Source organism: Paramormyrops kingsleyae, chromosome 18 (assembly GCF_048594095.1).
Source record: "Paramormyrops kingsleyae isolate MSU_618 chromosome 18, PKINGS_0.4, whole genome shotgun sequence".
NCBI classification, from domain to species: Eukaryota; Metazoa; Chordata; class Actinopteri; order Osteoglossiformes; family Mormyridae; genus Paramormyrops; species Paramormyrops kingsleyae.
Genome location: NC_132814.1, coordinates 28,339,721 through 28,349,413, shown reverse-complemented (window position 1 = coordinate 28,349,413; position 9,693 = coordinate 28,339,721). Strand labels below are relative to the sequence as shown.

The 9,693-nt window shown below is 53.4% G+C and overlaps 24 non-coding genes across 24 annotated transcripts; 12 read left to right on the top strand and 12 right to left on the bottom strand.

Moving 5' to 3' along the window:
- The first annotated feature begins 63 nt into the window (after positions 1-63).
- trnak-cuu (transfer RNA lysine (anticodon CUU)) lies at positions 64-136 on the top strand. The gene has a single exon. It is a non-coding gene; the product is annotated as a tRNA-Lys (tRNA).
- Positions 137-530: 394 nt separating this feature from the next.
- On the bottom strand, positions 531-602 carry trnae-cuc (transfer RNA glutamic acid (anticodon CUC)). Its single transcript has one exon. It is a non-coding gene; the product is annotated as a tRNA-Glu (tRNA).
- Positions 603-790: 188 nt separating this feature from the next.
- On the top strand, positions 791-862 carry trnac-gca (transfer RNA cysteine (anticodon GCA)). The gene has a single exon. It is a non-coding gene; the product is annotated as a tRNA-Cys (tRNA).
- Positions 863-1,173: 311 nt separating this feature from the next.
- trnan-guu (transfer RNA asparagine (anticodon GUU)) lies at positions 1,174-1,247 on the bottom strand. The gene has a single exon. It is a non-coding gene; the product is annotated as a tRNA-Asn (tRNA).
- A 115-nt stretch (positions 1,248-1,362) lies between these two features.
- Positions 1,363-1,435, top strand: trnak-cuu (transfer RNA lysine (anticodon CUU)). Its single transcript has one exon. It is a non-coding gene; the product is annotated as a tRNA-Lys (tRNA).
- A 394-nt stretch (positions 1,436-1,829) lies between these two features.
- trnae-cuc (transfer RNA glutamic acid (anticodon CUC)) lies at positions 1,830-1,901 on the bottom strand. Its single transcript has one exon. It is a non-coding gene; the product is annotated as a tRNA-Glu (tRNA).
- Positions 1,902-2,089: 188 nt separating this feature from the next.
- trnac-gca (transfer RNA cysteine (anticodon GCA)) lies at positions 2,090-2,161 on the top strand. The gene has a single exon. It is a non-coding gene; the product is annotated as a tRNA-Cys (tRNA).
- A 311-nt stretch (positions 2,162-2,472) lies between these two features.
- trnan-guu (transfer RNA asparagine (anticodon GUU)) lies at positions 2,473-2,546 on the bottom strand. Its single transcript has one exon. It is a non-coding gene; the product is annotated as a tRNA-Asn (tRNA).
- A 115-nt stretch (positions 2,547-2,661) lies between these two features.
- Positions 2,662-2,734, top strand: trnak-cuu (transfer RNA lysine (anticodon CUU)). The gene has a single exon. It is a non-coding gene; the product is annotated as a tRNA-Lys (tRNA).
- A 394-nt stretch (positions 2,735-3,128) lies between these two features.
- On the bottom strand, positions 3,129-3,200 carry trnae-cuc (transfer RNA glutamic acid (anticodon CUC)). Its single transcript has one exon. It is a non-coding gene; the product is annotated as a tRNA-Glu (tRNA).
- Positions 3,201-3,388: 188 nt separating this feature from the next.
- On the top strand, positions 3,389-3,460 carry trnac-gca (transfer RNA cysteine (anticodon GCA)). The gene has a single exon. It is a non-coding gene; the product is annotated as a tRNA-Cys (tRNA).
- Positions 3,461-3,771: 311 nt separating this feature from the next.
- Positions 3,772-3,845, bottom strand: trnan-guu (transfer RNA asparagine (anticodon GUU)). Its single transcript has one exon. It is a non-coding gene; the product is annotated as a tRNA-Asn (tRNA).
- A 115-nt stretch (positions 3,846-3,960) lies between these two features.
- On the top strand, positions 3,961-4,033 carry trnak-cuu (transfer RNA lysine (anticodon CUU)). The gene has a single exon. It is a non-coding gene; the product is annotated as a tRNA-Lys (tRNA).
- A 394-nt stretch (positions 4,034-4,427) lies between these two features.
- trnae-cuc (transfer RNA glutamic acid (anticodon CUC)) lies at positions 4,428-4,499 on the bottom strand. Its single transcript has one exon. It is a non-coding gene; the product is annotated as a tRNA-Glu (tRNA).
- A 188-nt stretch (positions 4,500-4,687) lies between these two features.
- On the top strand, positions 4,688-4,759 carry trnac-gca (transfer RNA cysteine (anticodon GCA)). Its single transcript has one exon. It is a non-coding gene; the product is annotated as a tRNA-Cys (tRNA).
- A 311-nt stretch (positions 4,760-5,070) lies between these two features.
- On the bottom strand, positions 5,071-5,144 carry trnan-guu (transfer RNA asparagine (anticodon GUU)). The gene has a single exon. It is a non-coding gene; the product is annotated as a tRNA-Asn (tRNA).
- Positions 5,145-5,259: 115 nt separating this feature from the next.
- Positions 5,260-5,332, top strand: trnak-cuu (transfer RNA lysine (anticodon CUU)). Its single transcript has one exon. It is a non-coding gene; the product is annotated as a tRNA-Lys (tRNA).
- A 394-nt stretch (positions 5,333-5,726) lies between these two features.
- trnae-cuc (transfer RNA glutamic acid (anticodon CUC)) lies at positions 5,727-5,798 on the bottom strand. The gene has a single exon. It is a non-coding gene; the product is annotated as a tRNA-Glu (tRNA).
- Positions 5,799-5,986: 188 nt separating this feature from the next.
- trnac-gca (transfer RNA cysteine (anticodon GCA)) lies at positions 5,987-6,058 on the top strand. Its single transcript has one exon. It is a non-coding gene; the product is annotated as a tRNA-Cys (tRNA).
- A 311-nt stretch (positions 6,059-6,369) lies between these two features.
- trnan-guu (transfer RNA asparagine (anticodon GUU)) lies at positions 6,370-6,443 on the bottom strand. Its single transcript has one exon. It is a non-coding gene; the product is annotated as a tRNA-Asn (tRNA).
- Positions 6,444-6,558: 115 nt separating this feature from the next.
- On the top strand, positions 6,559-6,631 carry trnak-cuu (transfer RNA lysine (anticodon CUU)). The gene has a single exon. It is a non-coding gene; the product is annotated as a tRNA-Lys (tRNA).
- Positions 6,632-7,025: 394 nt separating this feature from the next.
- trnae-cuc (transfer RNA glutamic acid (anticodon CUC)) lies at positions 7,026-7,097 on the bottom strand. The gene has a single exon. It is a non-coding gene; the product is annotated as a tRNA-Glu (tRNA).
- A 188-nt stretch (positions 7,098-7,285) lies between these two features.
- Positions 7,286-7,357, top strand: trnac-gca (transfer RNA cysteine (anticodon GCA)). The gene has a single exon. It is a non-coding gene; the product is annotated as a tRNA-Cys (tRNA).
- A 311-nt stretch (positions 7,358-7,668) lies between these two features.
- trnan-guu (transfer RNA asparagine (anticodon GUU)) lies at positions 7,669-7,742 on the bottom strand. The gene has a single exon. It is a non-coding gene; the product is annotated as a tRNA-Asn (tRNA).
- Between the last annotated feature and the right edge of the window lie 1,951 nt (positions 7,743-9,693).

Sequence of the window (9,693 nt, the reverse complement as noted above, 5' to 3'; positions counted from 1 at the left end):
TTCTCAGAAAAGCGGCGGATCCGAAAGTAGCCGGTCCGGGGGTCAGTCTTTTGTTGTGTCGTGGCCCGGCTAGCTCAGTCGGTAGAGCATGAGACTCTTAATCTCAGGGTCGTGGGTTCGAGCCCCACGTTGGGCGTGGTCTTTTTGACGCATAGAAGCCCACCACCCTCCCAGACGTGAACGTGATGAGTCGTGCCGTCAATGAAAGATGATCGTGACTCACTCTGCCTTCTCGTGACAGGCCAGACAGGACCCTTCGTCTGCGTGGTGAATGCGCTGTGTTCTCCCATGCAAGTGGATGTCAGTGGTCCGTGCTGTCGTGCAGCTCTCTTGAAAATGCCCTGTTGCTCATTTGAGTGGCCGGTGAGTGAAAAACCAAAGAGTGAGAAGCAAGCTGAGGGCACAACCACACTGGGAATGCTGCGAGGACCTCGTCCAGGTCCCAGAGGTCAGAAGCTAACAAAAAGGCTCACAATGGGAGGTGCAGGAAAACACACAAAAAAAAGAAGGACCCAAGAAGACCCCTGGAATTCCCTGACCGGGAATCGAACCCGGGCCGTGGCGGTGAGAGCGCCAAATCCTGACCACTAGACCACCAGGGACCCCACATGACATGGTGTTGCTCTCTGTCATACAGAAATACTCACAAGTGCCCCTTCAGGTCAGACCTGGCTTGGCCGTCAGTCCACTTCTTATTTTCGCCTAAGAGCTGGATGCTGCATAAAGAGTAGCCGCAGAGCGTGTATCAAAGTAGCTTGTGCTTCCACCTCATCTCCATTTCTTTGCCTGTGGGGGTATAGCTCAGTGGTAGAGCATTTGACTGCAGATCAAGAGGTCCTAGGTTCAAATCCTGGTGCCCCCTGAGTTGTTTCCACCGCGTGCCATCTAGGCTGTGCTTCTTGCCGTCGATACGGCATTCCTTGCTGGTCTCCGTTGTTTAACGTGAGTGCTGGCAATGTGAAAGGGCGCGACGGTCTCGGACCATGAGCAGCTATCTGAGTTGTGCCAGAGGCTCTTTCCACCATGGGTTTCTCCTGCCGTGTACACCGGAAGCAAACTTCTTTGTTATTTCCTTCCGAGATCATCCGAGCTCATCTTGTGCTATTGTTACGAGAGTAAAAGGAGACTCATGGAGAGATCGTCTGCTCCAAATCAGAGAGGAAAAGGAGAGCGCGTCCCCGGGTGGGCTTGAACCACCAACCTCTCAGTTAACAGCCGAGCGCGCTAACCAATTGCGCCACAGAGACAGCGAAGGCAACGGTACAGCTGTGCTTTATGGGGTTTGGAGTCAGAAGGCCCTTCTCAGAAAAGCGGCGGATCCGAAAGTAGCCGGTCCGGGGGTCAGTCTTTTGTTGTGTCGTGGCCCGGCTAGCTCAGTCGGTAGAGCATGAGACTCTTAATCTCAGGGTCGTGGGTTCGAGCCCCACGTTGGGCGTGGTCTTTTTGACGCATAGAAGCCCACCACCCTCCCAGACGTGAACGTGATGAGTCGTGCCGTCAATGAAAGATGATCGTGACTCACTCTGCCTTCTCGTGACAGGCCAGACAGGACCCTTCGTCTGCGTGGTGAATGCGCTGTGTTCTCCCATGCAAGTGGATGTCAGTGGTCCGTGCTGTCGTGCAGCTCTCTTGAAAATGCCCTGTTGCTCATTTGAGTGGCCGGTGAGTGAAAAACCAAAGAGTGAGAAGCAAGCTGAGGGCACAACCACACTGGGAATGCTGCGAGGACCTCGTCCAGGTCCCAGAGGTCAGAAGCTAACAAAAAGGCTCACAATGGGAGGTGCAGGAAAACACACAAAAAAAAGAAGGACCCAAGAAGACCCCTGGAATTCCCTGACCGGGAATCGAACCCGGGCCGTGGCGGTGAGAGCGCCAAATCCTGACCACTAGACCACCAGGGACCCCACATGACATGGTGTTGCTCTCTGTCATACAGAAATACTCACAAGTGCCCCTTCAGGTCAGACCTGGCTTGGCCGTCAGTCCACTTCTTATTTTCGCCTAAGAGCTGGATGCTGCATAAAGAGTAGCCGCAGAGCGTGTATCAAAGTAGCTTGTGCTTCCACCTCATCTCCATTTCTTTGCCTGTGGGGGTATAGCTCAGTGGTAGAGCATTTGACTGCAGATCAAGAGGTCCTAGGTTCAAATCCTGGTGCCCCCTGAGTTGTTTCCACCGCGTGCCATCTAGGCTGTGCTTCTTGCCGTCGATACGGCATTCCTTGCTGGTCTCCGTTGTTTAACGTGAGTGCTGGCAATGTGAAAGGGCGCGACGGTCTCGGACCATGAGCAGCTATCTGAGTTGTGCCAGAGGCTCTTTCCACCATGGGTTTCTCCTGCCGTGTACACCGGAAGCAAACTTCTTTGTTATTTCCTTCCGAGATCATCCGAGCTCATCTTGTGCTATTGTTACGAGAGTAAAAGGAGACTCATGGAGAGATCGTCTGCTCCAAATCAGAGAGGAAAAGGAGAGCGCGTCCCCGGGTGGGCTTGAACCACCAACCTCTCGGTTAACAGCCGAGCACGCTAACCAAATGCGCCACAGAGACAGCGAAGGCAACGGTACAGCTGTGCTTTATGGGGTTTGGAGTCAGAAGGCCCTTCTCAGAAAAGCGGCGGATCCGAAAGTAGCCGGTCCGGGGGTCAGTCTTTTGTTGTGTCGTGGCCCGGCTAGCTCAGTCGGTAGAGCATGAGACTCTTAATCTCAGGGTCGTGGGTTCGAGCCCCACGTTGGGCGTGGTCTTTTTGACGCATAGAAGCCCACCACCCTCCCAGACGTGAACGTGATGAGTCGTGCCGTCAATGAAAGATGATCGTGACTCACTCTGCCTTCTCGTGACAGGCCAGACAGGACCCTTCGTCTGCGTGGTGAATGCGCTGTGTTCTCCCATGCAAGTGGATGTCAGTGGTCCGTGCTGTCGTGCAGCTCTCTTGAAAATGCCCTGTTGCTCATTTGAGTGGCCGGTGAGTGAAAAACCAAAGAGTGAGAAGCAAGCTGAGGGCACAACCACACTGGGAATGCTGCGAGGACCTCGTCCAGGTCCCAGAGGTCAGAAGCTAACAAAAAGGCTCACAATGGGAGGTGCAGGAAAACACACAAAAAAAAGAAGGACCCAAGAAGACCCCTGGAATTCCCTGACCGGGAATCGAACCCGGGCCGTGGCGGTGAGAGCGCCAAATCCTGACCACAAGACCACCAGGGACCCCACATGACATGGTGTTGCTCTCTGTCATACAGAAATACTCACAAGTGCCCCTTCAGGTCAGACCTGGCTTGGCCGTCAGTCCACTTCTTATTTTCGCCTAAGAGCTGGATGCTGCATAAAGAGTAGCCGCAGAGCGTGTATCAAAGTAGCTTGTGCTTCCACCTCATCTCCATTTCTTTGCCTGTGGGGGTATAGCTCAGTGGTAGAGCATTTGACTGCAGATCAAGAGGTCCTAGGTTCAAATCCTGGTGCCCCCTGAGTTGTTTCCACCGCGTGCCATCTAGGCTGTGCTTCTTGCCGTCGATACGGCATTCCTTGCTGGTCTCCGTTGTTTAACGTGAGTGCTGGCAATGTGAAAGGGCGCGACGGTCTCGGACCATGAGCAGCTATCTGAGTTGTGCCAGAGGCTCTTTCCACCATGGGTTTCTCCTGCCGTGTACACGGGAAGCAAACTTCTTTGTTATTTCCTTCCGAGATCATCCGAGCTCATCTTGTGCTATTGTTACGAGAGTAAAAGGAGACTCATGGAGAGATCGTCTGCTCCAAATCAGAGAGGAAAAGGAGAGCGCGTCCCCGGGTGGGCTTGAACCACCAACCTCTCGGTTAACAGCCGAGCACGCTAACCAATTGCGCCACAGTGACAGCGAAGGCAACGGTACTGCTGTGCTTTATGGGGTTTGGAGTCAGAAGGCCCTTCTCAGAAAAGCGGCGGATCCGAAAGTAGCCGGTCCGGGGGTCAGTCTTTTGTTGTGTCGTGGCCCGGCTAGCTCAGTCGGTAGAGCATGAGACTCTTAATCTCAGGGTCGTGGGTTCGAGCCCCACGTTGGGCGTAGTCTTTTTGACGCATAGAAGCCCACCACCCTCCCAGACGTGAACGTGATGAGTCGTGCCGTCAATGAAAGATGATCGTGACTCACTCTGCCTTCTCGTGACAGGCCAGACAGGACCCTTCGTCTGCGTGGTGAATGCGCTGTGTTCTCCCATGCAAGTGGATGTCAGTGGTCCGTGCTGTCGTGCAGCTCTCTTGAAAATGCCCTGTTGCTCATTTGAGTGGCCGGTGAGTGAAAAACCAAAGAGTGAGAAGCAAGCTGAGGGCACAACCACACTGGGAATGCTGCGAGGACCTCGTCCAGGTCCCAGAGGTCAGAAGCTAACAAAAAGGCTCACAATGGGAGGTGCAGGAAAACACACAAAAAAAAGAAGGACCCAAGAAGACCCCTGGAATTCCCTGACCGGGAATCGAACCCGGGCCGTGGCGGTGAGAGCGCCAAATCCTGACCACTAGACCACCAGGGACCCCACATGACATGGTGTTGCTCTCTGTCATACAGAAATACTCACAAGTGCCCCTTCAGGTCAGACCTGGCTTGGCCGTCAGTCCACTTCTTATTTTCGCCTAAGAGCTGGATGCTGCATAAAGAGTAGCCGCAGAGCGTGTATCAAAGTAGCTTGTGCTTCCACCTCATCTCCATTTCTTTGCCTGTGGGGGTATAGCTCAGTGGTAGAGCATTTGACTGCAGATCAAGAGGTCCTAGGTTCAAATCCTGGTGCCCCCTGAGTTGTTTCCACCGCGTGCCATCTAGGCTGTGCTTCTTGCCGTCGATACGGCATTCCTTGCTGGTCTCCGTTGTTTAACGTGAGTGCTGGCAATGTGAAAGGGCGCGACGGTCTCGGACCATGAGCAGCTATCTGAGTTGTGCCAGAGGCTCTTTCCACCATGGGTTTCTCCTGCCGTGTACACCGGAAGCAAACTTCTTTGTTATTTCCTTCCGAGATCATCCGAGCTCATCTTGTGCTATTGTTACGAGAGTAAAAGGAGACTCATGGAGAGATCGTCTGCTCCAAATCAGAGAGGAAAAGGAGAGCGCGTCCCCGGGTGGGCTTGAACCACCAACCTCTCGGTTAACAGCCGAGCGCGCTAACCAATTGCGCCACAGAGACAGCGAAGGCAACGGTACAGCTGTGCTTTATGGGGTTTGGAGTCAGAAGGCCCTTCTCAGAAAAGCGGCGGATCCGAAAGTAGCCGGTCCGGGGGTCAGTCTTTTGTTGTGTTGTGGCCCGGCTAGCTCAGTCGGTAGAGCATGAGACTCTTAATCTCAGGGTCGTGGGTTCGAGCCCCACGTTGGGCGTGGTCTTTTTGACGCATAGAAGCCCACCACCCTCCCAGACGTGAACGTGATGAGTCGTGCCGTCAATGAAAGATGATCGTGACTCACTCTGCCTTCTCGTGACAGGCCAGACAGGACCCTTCGTCTGCATGGTGAATGCGCTGTGTTCTCCCATGCAAGTGGATGTCAGTGGTCCGTGCTGTCGTGCAGCTCTCTTGAAAATGCCCTGTTGCTCATTTGAGTGGCCGGTGAGTGAAAAACCAAAGAGTGAGAAGCAAGCTGAGGGCACAACCACACTGGGAATGCTGCGAGGACCTCGTCCAGGTCCCAGAGGTCAGAAGCTAACAAAAAGGCTCACAATGGGAGGTGCAGGAAAACACACAAAAAAAAGAAGGACCCAAGAAGACCCCTGGAATTCCCTGACCGGGAATCGAACCCGGGCCGTGGCGGTGAGAGCGCCAAATCCTGACCACTAGACCACCAGGGACCCCACATGACATGGTGTTGCTCTCTGTCATACAGAAATACTCACAAGTGCCCCTTCAGGTCAGACCTGGCTTGGCCGTCAGTCCACTTCTTATTTTCGCCTAAGAGCTGGATGCTGCATAAAGAGTAGCCGCAGAGCGTGTATCAAAGTAGCTTGTGCTTCCACCTCATCTCCATTTCTTTGCCTGTGGGGGTATAGCTCAGTGGTAGAGCATTTGACTGCAGATCAAGAGGTCCTAGGTTCAAATCCTGGTGCCCCCTGAGTTGTTTCCACCGCGTGCCATCTAGGCTGTGCTTCTTGCCGTCGATACGGCATTCCTTGCTGGTCTCCGTTGTTTAACGTGAGTGCTGGCAATGTGAAAGGGCGCGACGGTCTCGGACCATGAGCAGCTATCTGAGTTGTGCCAGAGGCTCTTTCCACCATGGGTTTCTCCTGCCGTGTACACCGGAAGCAAACTTCTTTGTTATTTCCTTCCGAGATCATCCGAGCTCATCTTGTGCTATTGTTACGAGAGTAAAAGGAGACTCATGGAGAGATCGTCTGCTCCAAATCAGAGAGGAAAAGGAGAGCGCGTCCCCGGGTGGGCTTGAACCACCAACCTCTCGGTTAACAGCCGAGCACGCTAACCAATTGCGCCACAGAGACAGCGAAGGCAACGGTACAGCTGTGCTTTATGGGGTTTGGAGTCAGAAGGCCCTTCTCAGAAAAGCGGCGGATCCGAAAGTAGCCGGTCCGGGGGTCAGTCTTTTGTTGTGTCGTGGCCCGGCTAGCTCAGTCGGTAGAGCATGAGACTCTTAATCTCAGGGTCGTGGGTTCGAGCCCCACGTTGGGCGTGGTCTTTTTGACGCATAGAAGCCCACCACCCTCCCAGACGTGAACGTGATGAGTCGTGCCGTCAATGAAAGATGATCGTGACTCACTCTGCCTTCTCGTGACAGGCCAGACAGGACCCTTCGTCTGCGTGGTGAATGCGCTGTGTTCTCCCATGCAAGTGGATGTCAGTGGTCCGTGCTGTCGTGCAGCTCTCTTGAAAATGCCCTGTTGCTCATTTGAGTGGCCGGTGAGTGAAAAACCAAAGAGTGAGAAGCAAGCTGAGGGCACAACCACACTGGGAATGCTGCGAGGACCTCGTCCAGGTCCCAGAGGTCAGAAGCTAACAAAAAGGCTCACAATGGGAGGTGCAGGAAAACACACAAAAAAAAGAAGGACCCAAGAAGACCCCTGGAATTCCCTGACCGGGAATCGAACCCGGGCCGTGGCGGTGAGAGCGCCAAATCCTGACCACTAGACCACCAGGGACCCCACATGACATGGTGTTGCTCTCTGTCATACAGAAATACTCACAAGTGCCCCTTCAGGTCAGACCTGGCTTGGCCGTCAGTCCACTTCTTATTTTCGCCTAAGAGCTGGATGCTGCATAAAGAGTAGCCGCAGAGCGTGTATCAAAGTAGCTTGTGCTTCCACCTCATCTCCATTTCTTTGCCTGTGGGGGTATAGCTCAGTGGTAGAGCATTTGACTGCAGATCAAGAGGTCCTAGGTTCAAATCCTGGTGCCCCCTGAGTTGTTTCCACCGCGTGCCATCTAGGCTGTGCTTCTTGCCGTCGATACGGCATTCCTTGCTGGTCTCCGTTGTTTAACGTGAGTGCTGGCAATGTGAAAGGGCGCGACGGTCTCGGACCATGAGCAGCTATCTGAGTTGTGCCAGAGGCTCTTTCCACCATGGGTTTCTCCTGCCGTGTACACGGGAAGCAAACTTCTTTGTTATTTCCTTCCGAGATCATCCGAGCTCATCTTGTGCTATTGTTACGAGAGTAAAAGGAGACTCATGGAGAGATCGTCTGCTCCAAATCAGAGAGGAAAAGGAGAGCGCGTCCCCGGGTGGGCTTGAACCACCAACCTCTCGGTTAACAGCCGAGCACGCTAACCAATTGCGCCACAGTGACAGCGAAGGCAACGGTACTGCTGTGCTTTATGGGGTTTGGAGTCAGAAGGCCCTTCTCAGAAAAGCGGCGGATCCGAAAGTAGCCGGTCCGGGGGTCAGTCTTTTGTTGTGTCGTGGCCCGGCTAGCTCAGTCGGTAGAGCATGAGACTCTTTTTTTTTTTTTTTTTTTTTTTTTTTTTTTTTTTTTTTTTTTTTTTTTTTTCTTTTTTTTTTTTTTTTTTTTTATATTCCCTCCTCCACCCCCCCTCTGCGGGGGACTGTATCTATTTTTTTTTTTTTTTTTTTTTTTTTTTTTTTTTAAATCATTATTTATTTATTTATTTTTTATTTAATTTTATATTTTTATTTACTTCCTCAAAAGAAGGAGAGGGAGGGGGGGGACAAAGGAGAAGGAGGGAAGAGAGAGAGAGGGAGAGAGGAATGGAAAGAAAACAGAAAAAAAAAAAAAAAAAAAAAAACCAAAAGAAAAACAAAAAAAAACAAAAAAACCAAGAAAAAAACAAAACAGATAATCTGCTTCCATGTCTGTTGAAAAGAGAAAGACAACATACAACATCTGTACTAATCACAACGACCATCAAACGTTAAATGTTGTTGAACAGCACACACAACCAGCCTTACAACCCATGCCCAGAAACAACAGCCGATCAAGACAGTGTGTGTCCGTGAGCACGTGTCCGTGAGCACCTGTGTGCACACCTGTGTGTCAGCGCGCTGGTGTTCCTAAGGTTTCTCCAAGTAATTGTCTAGTAGTGTGTGTGGGGAGCCACAGCCCCGCCCACCCAGGACATGAAGTCGACACGGGGGAGACCCGGGCCCCAGATATCCAGAGGCCCCCCAGGGCACGGGAACCCCAGGAGGACCAACGCAGGGACAATTGCAGCCCCCACCGAGAAAAGGGCAGAGGAGCGCTCCGGAGGGGGGCCATCCGGCAGCCACATCACAGGAGCCCCAGGGGGCCGTGGCGACGAGCACGCAGGCCCCGCCGGCGGCCGGCCACACCAGGGCAGACCGGACCCCGGGCCCAGAGATCCAAGGGACCCCCCACCCCCCAGCCAGGGCCCCGACAGAGCCGGAAGGGCCAGGCCCCGGCAGGCAACCGCCGAGAGTGAGCCAGCACACACCAGAGCATCCAGCCCCAGACATCGAGAACCACCAACGCATCGGCGGCCGGGGGCCTCATCCACCAGCAGGGAGTGTGGCGGGGGGTAATAGAGCCTGAGATGTTATTTCAGGTGGAGTCTAAGACCCAACCTGACACATACGTATAGACAGACAGGCACACACATACACAAGCATACGTTCCCACCCTCATGCACACATAAACAAATATTCACCCATTCGCCCAACATGAAGACACAGAAATGAACGCCGTACACACAGTCACACTCCCCATATATACTCTATACTCCGAGATCTAGGCACCACCGCCCCCAGAGGGGCAATCCGCCACCAGACCTCGGAGATGGATCCCTTTTTTCCTCTGGCATGGGGACAAGAAGACCACCCCGGACCCCACAGCAGCCGAGAAGCCCACCAGCCCAGACCCCGACCGGACGGCCAGCTCCTCCCAGCCCCCGGCCCCAGATGGTGAACAGAGAACGGGGGTGTGAAAAGACCCCATGCTTCCCTCCGCCCGCTCATATGTGGTGTTGGTGCGTGTTGTTCTAAAGTGCTTTAAAACAGGGGAAGGGCATGGTGCTAACCACCCTCTGCCAATCAGCAGCTGGTGTCAGCTCGGCCCCTCCCCAGAACCCTCAATGTCTATATGCAACTTAAAATTGAGAAGTGGGCACTGGCACCAGAGGTAAGGCTGAATGAACAGACCGCCCTCTGGACGCCATTCCTTGTGCCCACCCCCAAGGCCCTAAATATATGTGTCATGAGAGAGTAAGTAATGAGAGTGTCTAAGTTGTGATGTGTGATTGAGACACAGGTGGCCACGGGAGGAC